Here is a 17,705-nt window from a genome sequence, read left to right on the forward strand (position 1 = left end):
CTTAGGAGGTCCTACCTCAAAGTGGGTTGTGCCTGCATTTTTTGCACGGAGCGCGCTTGTGAGACCGGAGTCAATATGGGGACCTGTGCTGAACGAGCGTCCAGAGGCTATTAGATGAGAAGGCCAGACACCAAGGACCCATAGGAGGTGACGTCTACGGGGCCGGCCAGCCAGAAAAAGCTTGGTCACTTTGATTTATGGATGCTGCAGGGACGGACTCGAGCACAGACACCGTGGCGGGTGTTCTTATGCAAAAATCTAGGGAAGAATACTCGACGTGCGACTCCTGCGGTGGCGTGGTGCCAAAATTGCAGTTGTACGAGCCGAGCTGCACACCCTCACTTACCTGCTCGTGATTAGCTCATGCGAGGACAAGGCACCAAGGACCCTGGGAGGTGACGTGCACGGGAGCTGGCCCGCGATATAGAGCTCGACCACTTGGATTTAGCAACGCTGTAGTGATGAACCCGAGAATAGGTGTCATGCCAGCCCTTAATCGTGAGGCGGTCGTGAGAAGGATTGCAAGGGCGCGACGACATTCATGGTGAAGAATCACCGGGGACGCTGATTAAATGACTAAGAAATTTTATCAAGGCATGGCCGGTTCTGATATATGAGCAAAACGATACTGCTGTAGGGATGGGCCCTAACAACTTGAGGATAATGCAGTCCGTGGGCGCCCTCAATTGAACAAACCAAAAAGTCACGTTGCTTCGGTATTGCAGAAGCATCGAGATAGTCTAAGAAGCGTGTCGTGGACGTTCGTTCTCATGAGCCGGATGGCTCCGGATGCTCGAGAGGCTCGTGAAGCCCGGGGAGCTAGCGAGGGTCCGGGGCCTCCTGAGACGATGATGTGGCTAGACTGCATCGGTATTTCCCCAAAGAGGAATGGATGATGCAACACAGCGACGATAAGTATTTCCCTTAGTTGTGAAACCAAGGTATCAATCCAATAGTAGAACCAAGCAACTCTATGTAAACGGTACCTGCACACAAAGAACTAATACTTGCAACCCGATGCGTAAGAGGGGTTGTCAATCCCTCCATGGTAAAAAGATAGATAAATTTGTGGTAGTTTGTATAAATAGATCTCGCAAGAACACAAAATTAAATAAGTAAAGAAAAAGTGCAGCTAGGTATTTCTGGGTTTTTGGAATAATAGATCTGAAAATAAAAGAGGCAAAAATAGATTGGAAAGCAAATATGATAAAAGATAGACACGGGGGCCGTAGATTTCACTACTGGCTTCTCTCAAGAAAATAGCACACGGCGGGTAAATTTTTTAGTGTTGGGCAATTGATAGAACAACAAATAATAATGAAGATATGCAGGTAATGATCAATATATAGGCGTCACGTCCAAGATTAGTAGACCGACTCCTGCCTGCATCTACTACTATTACTCCACACATCGACTGCTATCCAACATGCATATAGTGTATTAAGTAATGCAATATGAACGATGACATGATGTAGACAAGATCTATTCATGTAGGAATAGATCCCATCTTGTTATCCTTAATAGCAACAGAACATGCGTGCCTCACTGCCCTTTCTGTCACTGGGAGGATACCGCAGGATCAAACCCATCACAAAGCACATCTTCCAATTGCAAGGAAAATCAATCTAGTTGGCATAACTAAACCAAATATTCAGAGAAGAAATACGAGGCTATAAATAGTAATGCATATAATAGATCAAAGAAGACTCAAATAACTTTCATGGATATAAATCTGATCATAAACTCAAACTTCATCGGATCCCAACAACCACACCACAAAAGGTCATTACATCAAATAGACCTCCAAGAGACCATTGTATTGAGAATCAAAAAGAGAGAGCGAAGAAGCCATCTAGCTACTTCCTATGGACCCTTAGGTCTATGGTGGACTACTCACGCATCATCGAAGAGGCACCAATGAGAATGATGAACTCCTCCGTGATGGTGTTATATTGGATCTCGTGATTCTAGAACTTGTGACGGCTGTAATTGTGTTTCGTCGACTCCCCTTGGGTTTCTGGAATATTTGGGAATTTATTGAGCGAAGAGGCGGTGTAGGAGACCGTGGGCCCCACAACCCACCAGGGCGTGCCTGGGCTCCTGGGTGCGCACTGGTGTATTGTGGTCCCCACAGGACTACTTCCAGGTGCTCTCTTGGTCCCCAAGGGGTCTTCTGGTCCAAAAAATCTCCAAAAAGTTTCGCTGCGTTTGGACTCTGTTTGATATGGATATTGTGCGAAATAAAAAACAAGTGGAAAATAGCAACTGGCACTGGGCACTATGTCAATAGGTTAGTCCCAAAAATTATAGCGATGTTGGAGACGTATCAGCATCCTCAAGCTGAATTCCTACTCGTGCTCCAGTAGGTAAATGATAAAAATAGAATTTTTATGTGGAATGCTGCTTAACATGTTCATCACATATTCTTATCTTTTGTAGCATGGTCATATGGTTCAAAGCAATAGTCTAGTTTTGACATGAAGACTTCAATACTCAAGCATATCAAATAGCAACCATGTCTTTCAAAATATCAACACTAAAGAAAGTTATCCCTAGCCCATCATGCTCACTCATTGATCCATTCACGAAACACACTTGCATATTGGCTACATCCAATTCTCAAGTATGATCATAGTGCTCCCTAGTTTTTGCTTTATGAGAGAAGATGGAGACTCGAATAAAAAAATGCATAAAAGTAAATAGATAGGACCTTCACAGAGGGGAGCGGAGATTTGTAGAGGTGCCAGAGCTCAAAGCGAAAGTAATGAGAGATAAAAAAATTGAGAGGCATAATTTTCCCGTCAACAAAAACGACCGAGTAATTCCCAATACTTTCCATGCTAGATACACCATAGGCGGTACCCAAACATAACATAAAGTTTATTCCTTTTTCCACCATTCTTTCACAATCCATGGCTAGCCGTACCCACGGGTGCCTTCCATACCAACACTTTCCATGGAATTTATTATATGACAACATAAAGTAAGTTTCTTTTACATTTCGGGACTGGGCATCCCTATTACCGCCATACTCTCGTGCAATGACAAGTGAATAACACTCATCCTGAGAATAACACATCTAGCATGGAAAAATATTGGCCATCCCCTACCGCTTCGTGAGCAGTACGGGCACACAAAAAGGAAATTCATTTTGAAAATTAGAGTAGGCACATACAAATTTACTTGGAACGACACGGAAATACCGCATATATGTAGGTATGGTGGACTCATAAGGCAAAATTGGGTTTAAGTATTTTGGATGCACAAGTAGTATTCCTACTTAGTACAAAGAAAGGCTACCAAATAGACTGAGAAGCATCCAACCAAGAAACGAAAATTCATATAAGCGGGCATTGAGCATAACTAACACCGAATAGTGCACCACAAGTAGAATATAATTCATTGCATAACTATTGACTTTCATGCTTGCATAGTGAATCATAAACCTTAAACCAATATTCTTATTAAAGCATAATTACTTACCAACATGGCTCATATATTACTATCAATATATCTCAAAACTATTACAAAGAATCAAGTTTATTTTGTCGAATGATCTTCATGAATTTTTTTATTATATCCCTCTTGAATATCTATCACTTTGGGACTAGTTTCATATGTTGCAATTTGTTTTGATAAGCCCAAACAAATTTAAGTGAAGAACATGAGCACAAAAAATTTCATCTCTCAAAATAATTTAATTGAAGCATGAGAGAATTTCTTCAAAAACTTACTAACTCTCAAATAAATCTAAGTGAAGCGTGAGAGTATTTCTTCAAAAATAATGAAGCACAATGTGCTAAAAAAGACATAAGTGAAGCACTTAGAGCGATTCCATAGCTAAAAAATTTAAGTAAAGCATGTAGAGCAATTCTAGGAAATCACAGCATAATTTGGCTCTCTCAAATAGGTGTGTCCAGCAAGGATAGATGACACAAACTAAAAGGTAAAACAAGCAAAGACTCATATAATACAAGACTCTCCAAGGAAAACCCGTGGTATGTGACGAATAAAAATATAGCTCCATGTAAAATTACCGATGGTTGTTAGAAGAAAGAAGGGATGTCTTCCAGGGCATCCCCAAGCTTAGTTGCTTAGTTATCCTTGAATATTAACTTGGGGTGCCATGGGCATCCCAAAGATTAGGCTCTTTTCAGTCCTTATTCCTTCATCAATCGTGATGTCACCCAAAATTTGAAAACTTCAATCACACAAAACTTAACAAAACCTTCATAAGATCTGTTAGTATAATAAAGCAAATCACCACTCTAAGTTCTGGCAAACCCATTCATATTTTATTCTTGCATTATATCTACCATGTTCTAAATTTTCCATGCCTTATACCCCCCGGTACAATCCATAGATTCATCAAAATAAGCACACAATGCAACAAAAACAAAATCTGTCAAAAACAGAACGGTCTGTAGTAATCTGAACTTTGACCATACTTCTGTAACTCCAAAAATTCTAAAAAATTAGGACAATGTAGGAAATTTTTATATATCTTGTGTACAAAAATCAGGATTTTATCACGCTTATGTGATCTTACAAAATTCTGCTACTAGGCGCAAAAGTTTCTGTTTTTCAACAAGATCAAAGCAGCTATCACAATCCCAAAGGCTTTACTTGGCACAAACACTAACTAAAACACAAAAAACACAATGATGACAGTAGTATAATTGTGCGAACACTCAAGAACAGAAAGAAAAAGGCAAAAAAAATTATTCATTGGGTTCCCTCCCAACAAGCGCTACCGTTTTATGCCCCTAGCTAGGCACAAGATTTCAACGATGCTCACATGAAAGATAGTGATTGAAACATGAAGAGAGCATCACGTAGCATGTGAAAAACACATTTAAGTCTAACATATTTCCTATGCATAGGAATTTTATAAGCAAACAAATTATGAAGACAAGAAACATCTAGCATATGCAAAGGAGAACAAAGATACAATAGCAATCTCAACATAACAAGAGGTAATTTAGTAACATGAAAATTTCTACAACCATATTTTCCTCTCTCGTAATAATTACATGTAGGATCATAATAAAATTCAACAATATAGCTTTCATATAAATTTTCTATCCATGATCCACACACATGGAAAGTTGACACTCTTCCAAAATAGTGGGAATATCATCAAATAAAGTCATGACCTCTCCAAGCCTACTTTTATCAAAAAGTTCATAAGACTGAACACTATCCAAATATGTGGGATTATTTTTAGCTAAAGTTTACACTCTTCCAAACCCACTTTTAATATTATCGCAAGCATATTCATCATGAGGTTTAAATAAATTTTAAAGATCATAAGAATTATTATCACCCCAATCATCATCACTGCAATAACAAGTTAACATAACAACATCATAATCCCCAAGCTTGGGGTTTAGCATATCATTAGCACAATTGACATTGATAGAATTGAAAATAACATTATTGCAATCATGCTTTTCATTCAAGCAACTATCATGAATCACATTATAAATTTCTTCTTTTAGCACTTCGTCACAATTTTCAGATTCACGAATTTCAAGCAAAACTTCATAAAAATAATCTAGTGCACTCGACTCACTAGCAATTGGTTCATCATAATTGGATCTTTTGAAAAGATTAGGAAGTGGATGAGGATCCATATGAATGGAATTTTAGAAAGTGAAGATACAAGCAAATAGAAGACACATGGCAACACAGGCAAAGATAGCAAACAAGAAAACATGCAAAAAGGCAAACGGAAAATATTTTTCTGTTTTAGCAAAAACTTTTTAGAAGTGGGGGAGATGAAACCGAGAGGCAAGTGATAAATAATGTAAATTACAAGGAGATTAGATTTGTGATTAGGAACCTGATAGGTGTTGATGATGTCTCCCCAACAACGGCGCCAGAAATTCTTTTGACGTGCACTACAAAAAAAGACACATGCGTAACATTTTGGGCCGAATGAAAAAAAATTGTCATACTTATGACACTTCTATGACGATAATTGTGACAAAACCCGGTATCATCATAGATGTGGTGGGCTGCTACTTCTATGACAAAAAATCATGACAGAAAATGGGCTTGTCATCCTGATCGGGGCGGAGACGCAACTGCATGACATAGTTTGGGCCGTCCATGATGAAAAAAACCATGGTAGAAGCGACGACAAGGAAAATATCGGGGAGTACCCGGTTATGGTGGGTGGTCGGGGACCGAGCGGTGCATGTTTCTCTTGTACCGTACGCGCGTGGGTGCGAGGCGTTGGTCCTTAACTAAACCCGAGTGAGGCATCGCCTAACTGAACCCGAGTGATTGCACTATAGGCTATGCGTTATTGAACCCGAGCGATCGAGCGATTCCTTTGCTACTGCTGTGAACTGAAGCCAATCAATGATGCGTCTAGATGAACAGTGAGCATTGCTCGGGGGGTTTGGATGAACAGTTCTTGGTGGGCATGGATGAATAGGACCCCGTGGTGTTGCCTTTGGATGAACATGACCCCGATCGAGCAGGTTGGTGCTGGATGAACATGACCATGTGGAGGGCTGGATGAACAGGACAACCCCGTGGAGGGCTGGTTGAACATTAGCTGGTGGAGGGCTGGATGAACAGTAGCCCATGGAGGGGTGGTTGAACAGTAGCCCGTGGACATGGCTGGTTCAACAGTAGTTGGTGGAGTAGCGCCCGGTGGAGGCTGGATGAACAGGAGCCCGTGGATGAACAGTCGCAGGTGGAGGCTGGAGGAGGTCGACGGTGGATCAACAGTAGCCTGTGGAGGTTGGAGGAGGTTGATGGTGGAAATGAATAGTATCCCGTGGAGTCTCGTTTTGTGGTATGCCACACCCCTCCTGATGAACAGGACCCCCATTTCGACTGTAGAGCTCCAACACAAGTTTGTTTCCTCCGTTTTGTGGTACGCCACACCCTCCCGATCAACAGGACCCTGTTTTAATCGTAGGAGGTCCAACAGAAGTCTGTTTCCTCTGTCTGTGGTATGCCAGACCCCTCCCGATGAACAGGATCCTGTTTCGACCATGGCCGGTCGAACACACGGCCGTTTCCTCCGTTCTGCAGTACGCCAGGCCTCGTTTCCATTGGCTATTCCGTTCAAGCCCTCCCGATGAACACGACGACACATTTTGTTCCGACCCAGCCGGTTGTATCCCCATAAACACGACGAGGATGCAAATTCTCCATTCCGATCCAGCCATGAACATGAGCCCTGGCCGTACGTATGCACGAGTAGGCGTTCGAGACCCCGCCCGTATGTACATACATGGCTGTATTTTCTTTCTTGCACCCTGGCCGCTGTACGTACGTGTACATGCTACATGCACGCCTCTACTACGACACGTGCGTGCCCCTACATCGACCAGTATGTACGTACACGTTCACGACCAGAATGACAACGCTCCGTACGCTTCGACCAGGTGGGTCCTGACTGCCAGACACTTCCTTGCGTGCGAAGATGTAGCTGGTGGGTCCCAGCAGTCAGGGCAGCAAATCATTTTTCCCCATAATATGGATGCACTTCCTTGCGTGCGAAGATGTAGCTGGTGGGTGCTAGAAGTCATGGGGGCGAATCATTTTTTTGCCCGTAATATGGACACACTTCCTTGCGTGCGAATATGTAGCTGGTGGATCCCCGCAGTCAGGGGGAAACGTTTTTTTCGCAAAATAAGGTGGCCCGTCCGGTGGGTCCCTGCTGTCAGGTGGAAGAATAATTATTTTGCTCGTAATAAGGAGGCATTTCCTTGCAGCCACCATGGACCCAGCTGTCAGCCTCTCCACGTACAGTACTCTTCCGATGGAAGTCGTTCCTTGACCACGTCGACCACGCTGCACCGAGAGCACCAGGGCGGTAGACGATAGCGAGGCCTAGGAAGGGGACGACGCGGACCCAGGGAAGACATGGCAGTGGAAGCCCACACATAGAGGAGTACGAGGGTTCACTGGTTCGGCTGCGGTGTGAGGCTGCCGTCGCTGCAGAATAACAGGGGGTGTGGGTGAGTAGAGGGATGCCCTGGCCAGTGGTGGGAGTAGTATGGGGCAGTGAGGCCTGCGCGGCAGCACAGCCGGCCACGGGAGGCGGGAGCAGGCGGTCCCGCTGGCACTGGATTTGGCAGCTAGAGCAAGAAGATCAGAGATTGAAGAAACACAAGGGCCGTTGGATTGACACCCAACAGTTACATTTGCTAGAATCGTTTGTCGACATATATAATAATTAAAAAAATCTTGCATACGCGTCAATTTAATAGGCTCACAAGTCAGACCATTCCCTATTTTTTCAATAATTTATATATAGCTCATTGCAACTTCTTATGCAATTTATTGCAGTCCGTTTTTTTGTTGGCCAGGGCCAGGGTTAAAAATTTAAACAAAATTTCGGATATTTCTGTGGGTACCAAACTATTTTTAATTCCAAAATGTCCAGCCAGATTTAAAGCACTTTGAAGATATATTTAAGTTAGGTTAAAGCCCAGTGAAATAGGAATCTGAAAATGTGAAAAAATTCAGAAATTATAAAGTAAGTGCCAATTTGTCATCTGTTTTTATATTTACGACCCATTTCATACTACTTTCAAAATTTGCAGGCGTCTTGAAAGAGTTGCAGCCCATCAGGGCGTAGAAAAATAAGTAGGCCTGGATTGGGTATTCTTAAGAAAAAATAAACTTGGCTCATTTTCACAAAGAAAAAAATGTAGCGACCAGACCTCAAACAGTCTGATCTCTGTGCATCAGTGTCATCCCTGGATCGGTAATGCTGACACACATAGTACTTGAAGGATTTATAACAGAGTAGCAATCACACACTTATTACATAGAATGTTTCAAAAGAGAACTTATTACAATAAATATGGCTTAAGGATATCTAATAACGATAATAGCGGAAGGCTTGGAAGATAAGCGAGTCCATCAACTCCAACGGCATCACTGAGTATAGAACCACGACCTAAAAGCACCTTACTCGTTGTCTGAAAAGTCTTCAACATGAACGTTGTAGCCCGAAAACGGGTCAGCACATGGAATATGCTGGCAATGTAACACATAGAGAGTAATGAACAGAATAATGCTACATGCATATATGGCTGGTGGAAAGCTCTATGGTTACAGTTTTGCATAAAGCCAATTTTCCCTACTACAAAGGAATAAATTTTATTTAACTATCATGGTGGTTGTTAAACATTGAGAACGGCTGACAGCATTCTCAACATTAAACTCAACAATATTAATTTAGTAACATGATGAGATTCACATGATAATCCAAGTACTACATACTCAAAACGTCCATAACCGGGGACACGGCTAACCATGATTAGTTTATACACTCTACATAGGTTTGCACACTTTTCCCCGCCAGACTCAATCTCCTCCGCTTGATTTCTCGCACTACATGGTGTTTGAGAAATGGATGACCGAGACACAGTCTTTCAGAAGCATTAACTCTCTACTCCGGGTAGACCGTACCAACCTACATCCCCTACATCTGCTAGTCTGCCTCTTCAAGAGCTCACTCAACTTAATCAACTATGCTAGAGCCCATAGTAGATTGCGACTGCACACGGAAGTTTCTAGTATGAAATAATCTCATGATACCTTTGAGCCTGAGTGGCGGTCCATAGGAGAATCACACGGTACCCCGGGATTTCTAAAAATACAGGCAACACTGGGTTCCCCAGGTGCCGCAATCCACCCAGATGTGAATTTAAGTTGCCACCTTAAGTAAACCATTGATTGAACAATCTCACATCTGTCATGGAAACACTCACCCAATCCACATCTACTAGCATAGGATGGCAGTATAAGCAAACGTAGAAGTAACTCCCAAAGGTTTGATAATGAACAGGTAATAGGTTCTACCTCATCTACTTCCCAGAACCCACATGTTAAATAAGATCCTACTCATGCAATTGTTTGAGGATTTATCTAATGCAATAAAACTGGGTAGTAAAGAGATATGATCAAAGTGTTACTTGCCTTGCTGATGATCCGTGAAACCAAGAGATTCGAAGTAGCAAGCGGCGCACTCTGGGTACTCTATCACAAACAAAAAAGCATACAATAAGCACTCATCTAATGCACAAGTAAAACTCAAATAAGAGATCTAACTAGAAAGTTCAACTTAAGAACTCCGGTTTGCAAAAAGAATCAAATCAAACGAAGCAACGAAAGTGAAACGGCGAAAGAAACAAGCTTCATTTACTAATCTGGACCTAAGTCAAATTTTACAGTAGCAAAAACTTGTTTGTGTTGATTAAACGGAAAGAGGGTATCGAGATGAAACTCCAGGCGCTTGAATCGCCTGATTCCGATAAACGAGCGAAAAAATATACTAAAAAGAAAATCGGATCACAAATAATCGCGGAAAATACGAGAAAAAGAAAAACAGACGAACAGGCTAACGAACGAACGTTCGCTGTCTGCGAAAAAAACGAAAATCATTCGTTAAAACAAATGAACGGATGGGCGTTTGCTAAATAACAAAACCAGGAAAAAAATTAAACCGATCTAAAAAAATAAACCGCGGATCTAAAAAGAAAAACCGAACGGTTTTCCGAAGAAAACCGGCAGCGGCGGCGGCTACCTCCGACAAGTCCGGTGAAGGCGTTGGCGGCGGCAGGCGGCTCCAGCGAGGCGGCGGGTAGGCGGCGGGGCGGCGGGTGAGGGGCAGCGACGGCGGGTGGCGGCGTCGGGCGGTGGCGCGGCGAGGTGCGACGGCGACGGGGTGCGGCGTCGGCGGAGTGCGGCGGCGGCGGCTAGGGCTTCGGGGGCGGCGGCTAGGCTGGGCGGCTCGGCACCTCGGGCTTTAAAGGCCCGGCCGGGTAAGGTCGTTTTTTTTAAACATTACCCGTAGAAAACAATTAAAAGAAATACTAAACGGACTCCAAAAATCCCGAAATAAATTTCCCCCGACTTATAAAATCAAGCCGGAAAAGATGAACATTTATTTGGGGCCTAACTACAATTTTGTAAAACGCGCATTTTTCCTAAATTCAAATAAGATAGCAATAAAATCCAAAATAAAATCTTATTTCATTTTATCATTAAATTTTCAATATTTCTTTATTTTGGGATAGTCATTTTATTCCCTCTCTCATATTTTCATAATAGAAATAATTGAAGATAAAAATAAATAAAATCAAATGATCCTATTTTCAAAATTTGAGAAAACTCAAATATGAAAATAATGAAATCCCCAACTCTCTCCGTGGGTCCTTGAGTTGCGTAGAATTTTCTAGGATCGAAGCAAAATGCAATAAAATATGATGTGCAATAATGATCTATGTATAACATTCCAAATTGAAAATTTGGGATGTTACAAACCTACCCCCCTTAAGATGAATCACGCCCTTGAGATCCGGTTTGGCTAGAAAATAGGTGAGGGTGGTCCTTCAGCAGATCTTCCTCTCGCTCCCAGGTGGCTTCATTCTCAGTGTGGTGGCTCCACTGGACTTTGCAAAACTTGATAACCTTGCTGCGGGTGACTCGGCTGGCGTATTCAAGAATCTTCACTGGTTTCTCCTCATAGGTCAAATCACTATCCAGCGGCACTGTATCTCTCAGCGGTATATCGGCCATTGCTGCATGGCACTTCTTCAACTGGGAAACGCGGAACACGTCGTGAACTCCTGACAATCCTTCGGGCAATTCCAATCTGTAAGCAACTTCTCCCATACGCTCCAAAACTTTGTATGGTCCCACAAAACGTGGCACTAACTTTCCCTTAACTCCAAAGCGCTTAACTCCTCGAAGTGGAGATACATGAAGATAAACTCTATCTCCAACTTCGTAAACAGTCTCCTTGCGTTTAGAATCTGCACAGCTCTTTTGCCTGGACTGGGCTACCTTGAGCCTATCGCGAATCAACTTCACTTTCTGTTCAGACTCCTTAATCAAATCCGGTCCAAACAACTGGCGGTCTCCAACTTCATCCCACGATAATGGAGTCCTGCACCTCCTTCCGTATAAGGCTTCGAAAGGGACCATCTTCAAAATGGATTGATAACTGTTGTTGTAAGAGAATTTGCATATGGCAAATTGTCATCCCAACTAGATCCATAATCTAGCGCACAAGCTCTTAGCATATCCTCCAAAATGTGATTGACTCTCTTAGTCTGTCCATCTGTCTGCGGATGAAAAGCTATACTGAAATCTAGTCTGGTACCCAAGGTTTCGTGCAACTGATTCCAGAACTTTGAGGTAAATTGGGTTCCTCTATCTGATACAATACTCCTCGGAACTCCATGCAGACACACGATCCTAGTCATGTATATCTTAGCCAACTTAGCACTAGTGTACGTGGTCTTCACTAGGATGAAATGAGCTACCTTCGTCAAACGATCGACTACAACCCAAATTGAGTCATAGCCTGAACGAGTCATGGGCAATCCCGTGATAAAATCCATGCCTAGCTTATCCCACTTCCATTCGGGTATCGTCAATGGCTGTAGCAATCCTGCTGGCTTCTGATGCTCTGCCTTCACTCTCTGACATACATCACATACTGCTACATATTCCGCAATATCCTTCTTCATTCCGGTCCACCAGAAAGTGTCCTTCAAATCCAAATACATCTGGTATTTCCTGGGTGAATCGAATACGGTGAATCATGGGCCTCCTGTAAAATAAACTTCCTGATCTCCGGGTCATTAGGCACATAAACGCGGTCCTCAAACCATAAGGTATCGTGTTCATCCTCACGAAATCCCTTAGCTTTCCCTTGCTCGTTTTCTCCTTTATCTCGGCAATCTCCTTGTCATTCTTCTGGGCTTCTCTGATCTTATCCATCAAATTCGACTAAATTTCCAATGCTGCTACATAGCATCTCGGAACTATTTCCAAACATAGTTCACGAAGGTCCTCGGCTAACTCCTTTGGTAATCCTTCGGTCATGAGTGTATTTACATGGCTCTTACGGTTCAACGCATCGGCTACTACGTTAGCCTTTCCGGGGTGATAATGCAATCTCATATCATAATCCTTGATGAGTTCCAACCATCTCCTCTGTGTGAGATTCAATTCCTTTTGTGTGAAGATGTACTTCAAACTCTTGTGATCCGTCTACACCTCACAATGGTTTCCGATGAGAAAATGTCTCCATGTCTTCAATGCATGCACTATGGCTGCTAACTTCAAATCATGCGTAGCATAATTTAACTCATGCGGCTTAAGCTGTCGTGAGGCATACGAAACAACTCTTCCTTCCTGCATAAGCACTGCTCCAAGTCCTCGACGAGAAGCGTCACAATACACCTCATAATCCTTGCTCTGATCTGGCAGAATTAACACTGGCGAGGTAACCAAATGTTTCTTCAACTCCTGGAAAAATGACTCACATTCCTCAGTCCATTTAAACTTGGTGTCTTTCTTCAACAACTCCGTCATGAGCTTTGCAATCTTTGAGAAATTATCAATGAACCTCCAATAGTATCCTGCGAGTCCTAGAAAACTCCAGATCTCTCCAACTGTTATTGGGGCTTCCCAATTTGTCACGGTGACAACTTTGGTGGGGTCTACTGCTATTCCTTCTCCGGATATAACATGTCCGAGGAATCCAACTTCCTTCAACCAAAACTCACACTTGCTGAACTTGGCATATAACTGATGTTCTATGAGCTTCTCAAGTACCAATCGCAAATGCTCCTTATGCTCCTCTTCATTCTTCGAGTAGACCAATATATCGTCAATGAACACCATGATGAACTTATCCAGAAATTCCATAAACACCTTGTTCATCATGTTCATGAAATAGGAAGGTGCATTAGTCAGACCAAATGACATAACGGTATACTCATACAGCCCATACCTGGTGGTAAAAGCCATCTTTGGTATATCCTGCTCTCGAATCTTCACCTGGTGGTATCCTGATCGCACATCGATCTTGGAAAATACCTTAGCTCCTTGCAATCGGTCAAACAAGTCATTGATCATCGGTAGTGGGTACTTATTCTTGATAGTTACTGCATTCAATCCTCGATAATCAACAACCATCCTCAATGATCCATCCTTCTTCTCCACTAGAAGTACTGGCGATCCCCAAGGTGAAGAACATGGGCGAATATAGCCTTTGTCCAGCAACTCCTTAATCTACTTCTTAATTTCCTCCAAATCTTTTGCGGGCATCCTGTATAGTCTCTTAGATATCGGCCCTGTGCCTGGCAAAAGCTCAATCAAAAACTCAATATCTCTGTCTGGTGGCATGCCTGGCAACTCTTTTGGAAATACGTCAGGAAAATCCTTCACCACTGGTACTTCCTCCTGTACAACTCCTGATAAGGAATTTACTTGAGTCATCTTCGGCACATGCCAGGATACATACTTGATCCTTCTTCCTTCTGGCGTGGTAAGCAAAATCGACTTACTGGCGCATTCAATGTTCCCTCCATACTTCAATAACCAATCCATGCCTAATATCACATCCAGTCCTTGCGATTCCAATACTATTAGGTCTGAGGGAAATACGTAGTTACCAATCCTTAATGGTAATCGATCACACCATATACTAGCCATATACTCTGCTCCTAGCGAGGTTACTAACATGGGTGACCTAAGGGCTTGGGTTGGCAGGTTATACTTATCCACAAATCGCCTTGATATGTATGAATGCGATGCACCAGTATCAAAAAGAACGATTACAGTAAATGACTTAACTAAAAACTTATCTATTACTGCATCTGGCTGGGCTTCAACCTCCTCCACACTAACGTGGTTCACTTGTCCTTTGTTGAAAGGATTGGACTTCTTACCAGAACTTCCATTGCCATTTCCATTCTTCGCTTCAGGACATTCAATGGCATAATATCCGGTCTTTTGGCATTTGTAACAGGTGATGTGGCTCAGATCCCTCTTGGTTGGTGTTGAGGGGTTGGTGCGGTTCTGTCCGATGCTTCCTCCATTCCAGTACCATTCTTGGGGCCACTATGGTTGTGCGAACTACCTCCTCCATGGGTATGCTGAAAATGTCCTCCTGAGTTCAGGGTAAAACGAGGCTTCTGCTGAGCTCCAGAATTGTACTTCCCTTGTCCATACTTCCTCTTGCAGCTGTCAATCTGCTGCTGCTTCCCTTCAATCATAAGAGCTCTACCTACCAACTCCTGGTAGTTGTTGAAGGTTGCTACCATCAACTGCATGCTCAGCTCATCATTCAGTCCTTCCAGAAACTTCTCCTGCTTAGTTGCATCCGTAGCAACGTCATCTTGGGCATAACGTGCTAGCTTACTAAAGTCATCCACATACTGGCCAACAGTACGTCCTCCCTGGCGTAAGTTGCGAAACTCATGCTTCTTCATGGCCATTGCTCCTGATGAAACATGGGCAGTACGGAAAGCCTGCTGAAAATGATCCCATGTGACAGTGTCGATAGGATAAGTGGCTGTGAAATTCTCCCACCATGATGCTGCGGGTCCATCAAGCTGATGTGCGGCAAAACGCACCTTCTCTGCATCTGTGCATCCTGCAGTGGTCAACTCCCTTCCCATCTTACGGAGCCAATCATCTACAACTATCCACTCGGTGCTACTGGAGAACACCGGCAGATTCAACCTCAAGAAACGGGCTAAGTGGTCAACAGGTGGTGGTGGTGGTGGGTTGTTGTTGTTGTTGTTCCCCTGAATCTGATTCTAGACTAGTATCTGCATCAATGCATTCTGCTGTTGGATCAACTGTGTCGGATTTCGGGTTCCGGCAGACCCACTAGATTCGAACATTGGGGTGCACGCGGAGATTGCGCCCTCTGCCTACCTGCACCTCACCGCCTCACTATGATCTAAGCAATCAAAGGAACAACACAAGAGACACAGAGTTTATACTGGTTCAGGCCACCATTGTGGTGTAATACCCTACTCCAGTGTGTGGTGTGGTGGATTGCCTATTGGGCTGATGATGAACAATACAAGGAAGAACAGCCTCGTGAGGGTCTGTTCTTGGCTAGTGCGATGAACTTCTAGGGGGAGTTCAGTCTCTCTCTGGATCGATGCCTCTACCTTGTGGTGTCTAGTCCTATTTATTGGCAAAGGCCCTGGGCCTCTTCCCAAATATTGAGCGGGAAGGGTGCCAACAATTGGCCATTTTGAAGGGGAACATCTAGTACACTTATCCTGACTAAAGTTGGTCCTCGCCTACCAAAGGCTCTGGTGGTGACGCCGGCTTGGGCTCCACGATGACCTCCATCCTGCCGTTCTGCTGGTCTTGGTTTTGTTGCACCGAAATGGATGCCTTTGCCTGGTACTCTTGCCTGCGCTTGCTCCCTATACACCAAAGAGGAAAGAAGGACACTGCGCGAGCTGGCGCCCGCCTGGCGCCCTCGATCGTCATGGCTTGCGTCATGGGCACCTCATGAGGTACCCTGCCTTGATCTCTCCGCCTCCTCGCGAGCCAGCCTGACGAGGCCGCTCCTGAGGAAGCCTCCTGTCGTCCGCCCCACGAGGCTTGGCCCCTCGCGAGGGTCTTGAGCTCGTGTTGATGAAGATGGGCCATGCTGGGCCGCCCCTTGAGCCACGCCGCGGGCCGCAGGCAGGGAAGTCTTGGGACCCCCATTCCCAGAACACCGACAGTAGCCCCTGGGCCCAAGGCGCGTCCGGACTTGGCTGAGTAGAGAGACGACGGGGAAAGTGCGAAGCGCCGCGGGCCCTAATAGCCAGCGGCCTTGGGCGCCGCGTGGTGGTTGATTGGATGTGGGCAGCTTCGCTCCCCCACGACGCCTAGGCAATTGTGCGGACTGACAAGTCCCTGCATGCAAAGCGGGTCATGATTACCTGTGGTCATGTAGGCCGGTGGTTGGCCTCCTCTAGCTATAAGTACGGGGCGGCGCCTGCCCTTCTCATCCATCCCTTCTTGCTTCTCCTTTTTCTTCATGGCTCCGCCGAAAAGGTTCTCCACCGCGGAGAAGGGAAAGGCCCGCCAGGTGGAGCTTGACTCTCGTCCACCCAAGCGCGGTCGAGGCCGTCCTCGCAAACACCCTACGACTCCCATGGTGGCTACCCCCAGTCACGGAGGCGATCTTCCGCACGGTGAAGGGCGACCGGCTGTCGCTGGGGGCCGCGCTACGGCCGTGCTCCCACTCGGCAGAGGTACTGCCAGAGTTTGTTGTGTGGGCGGCAGAACCGGCCAGCACCCGGCTCCAACTTCCTCGCTTCCTCCTAGGTGAGCTTCCGATTGGCGCCCCGGGCGGCCTCTGGCTTCAGGCGGACGGTTGCTACGGCCGAGCCTCTTGGGATTCGCTGGAGGTCTCTGCAGCCGGGAGCTTGGCCCTGACCCGCGACTGGCAAATGTTTGCCCGCGCGCGTCGTCTGATCCGGCGGTGGACCCTGCACTTCAAGTTCGACGGCGATGCCACCCTCTATGTGAGGGTGTTCTGGGAAGACGGTCGCTGCACTGTTCAGAGTATGAGTAGGATAATGCAAGAAACAACATTGATATGTCTCTGTTGGAACTGGGAGGAAAATACAGGGAAATGTTGCATCCATCAACGTACGACCTCCTCCTCCTCAACTTAGTGCGCCGGGCCACCGACTGGTGGCTAAGGAGTGGCGGCTTTTGTGGCGAGGTTGAGGTGCTTCTCAGCAAAGGCATCCAAGGATTCCAGCCGGTTGAGGAAGGCCAACGTCGTAGCGTCCTCACTGGCCTTGTAGATACCTGTGTACATGATTTTCTCATACATGTGGATGTGTAGGTCGACAAATTGTTGCAGGGTGAGGCGCCTTGCGGCAAGCGCGACCTCCAGGTGG

This window comes from Triticum aestivum, chromosome 3B (assembly GCF_018294505.1).
Source record: "Triticum aestivum cultivar Chinese Spring chromosome 3B, IWGSC CS RefSeq v2.1, whole genome shotgun sequence".
NCBI lineage: Eukaryota > Viridiplantae > Streptophyta > Magnoliopsida > Poales > Poaceae > Triticum > Triticum aestivum.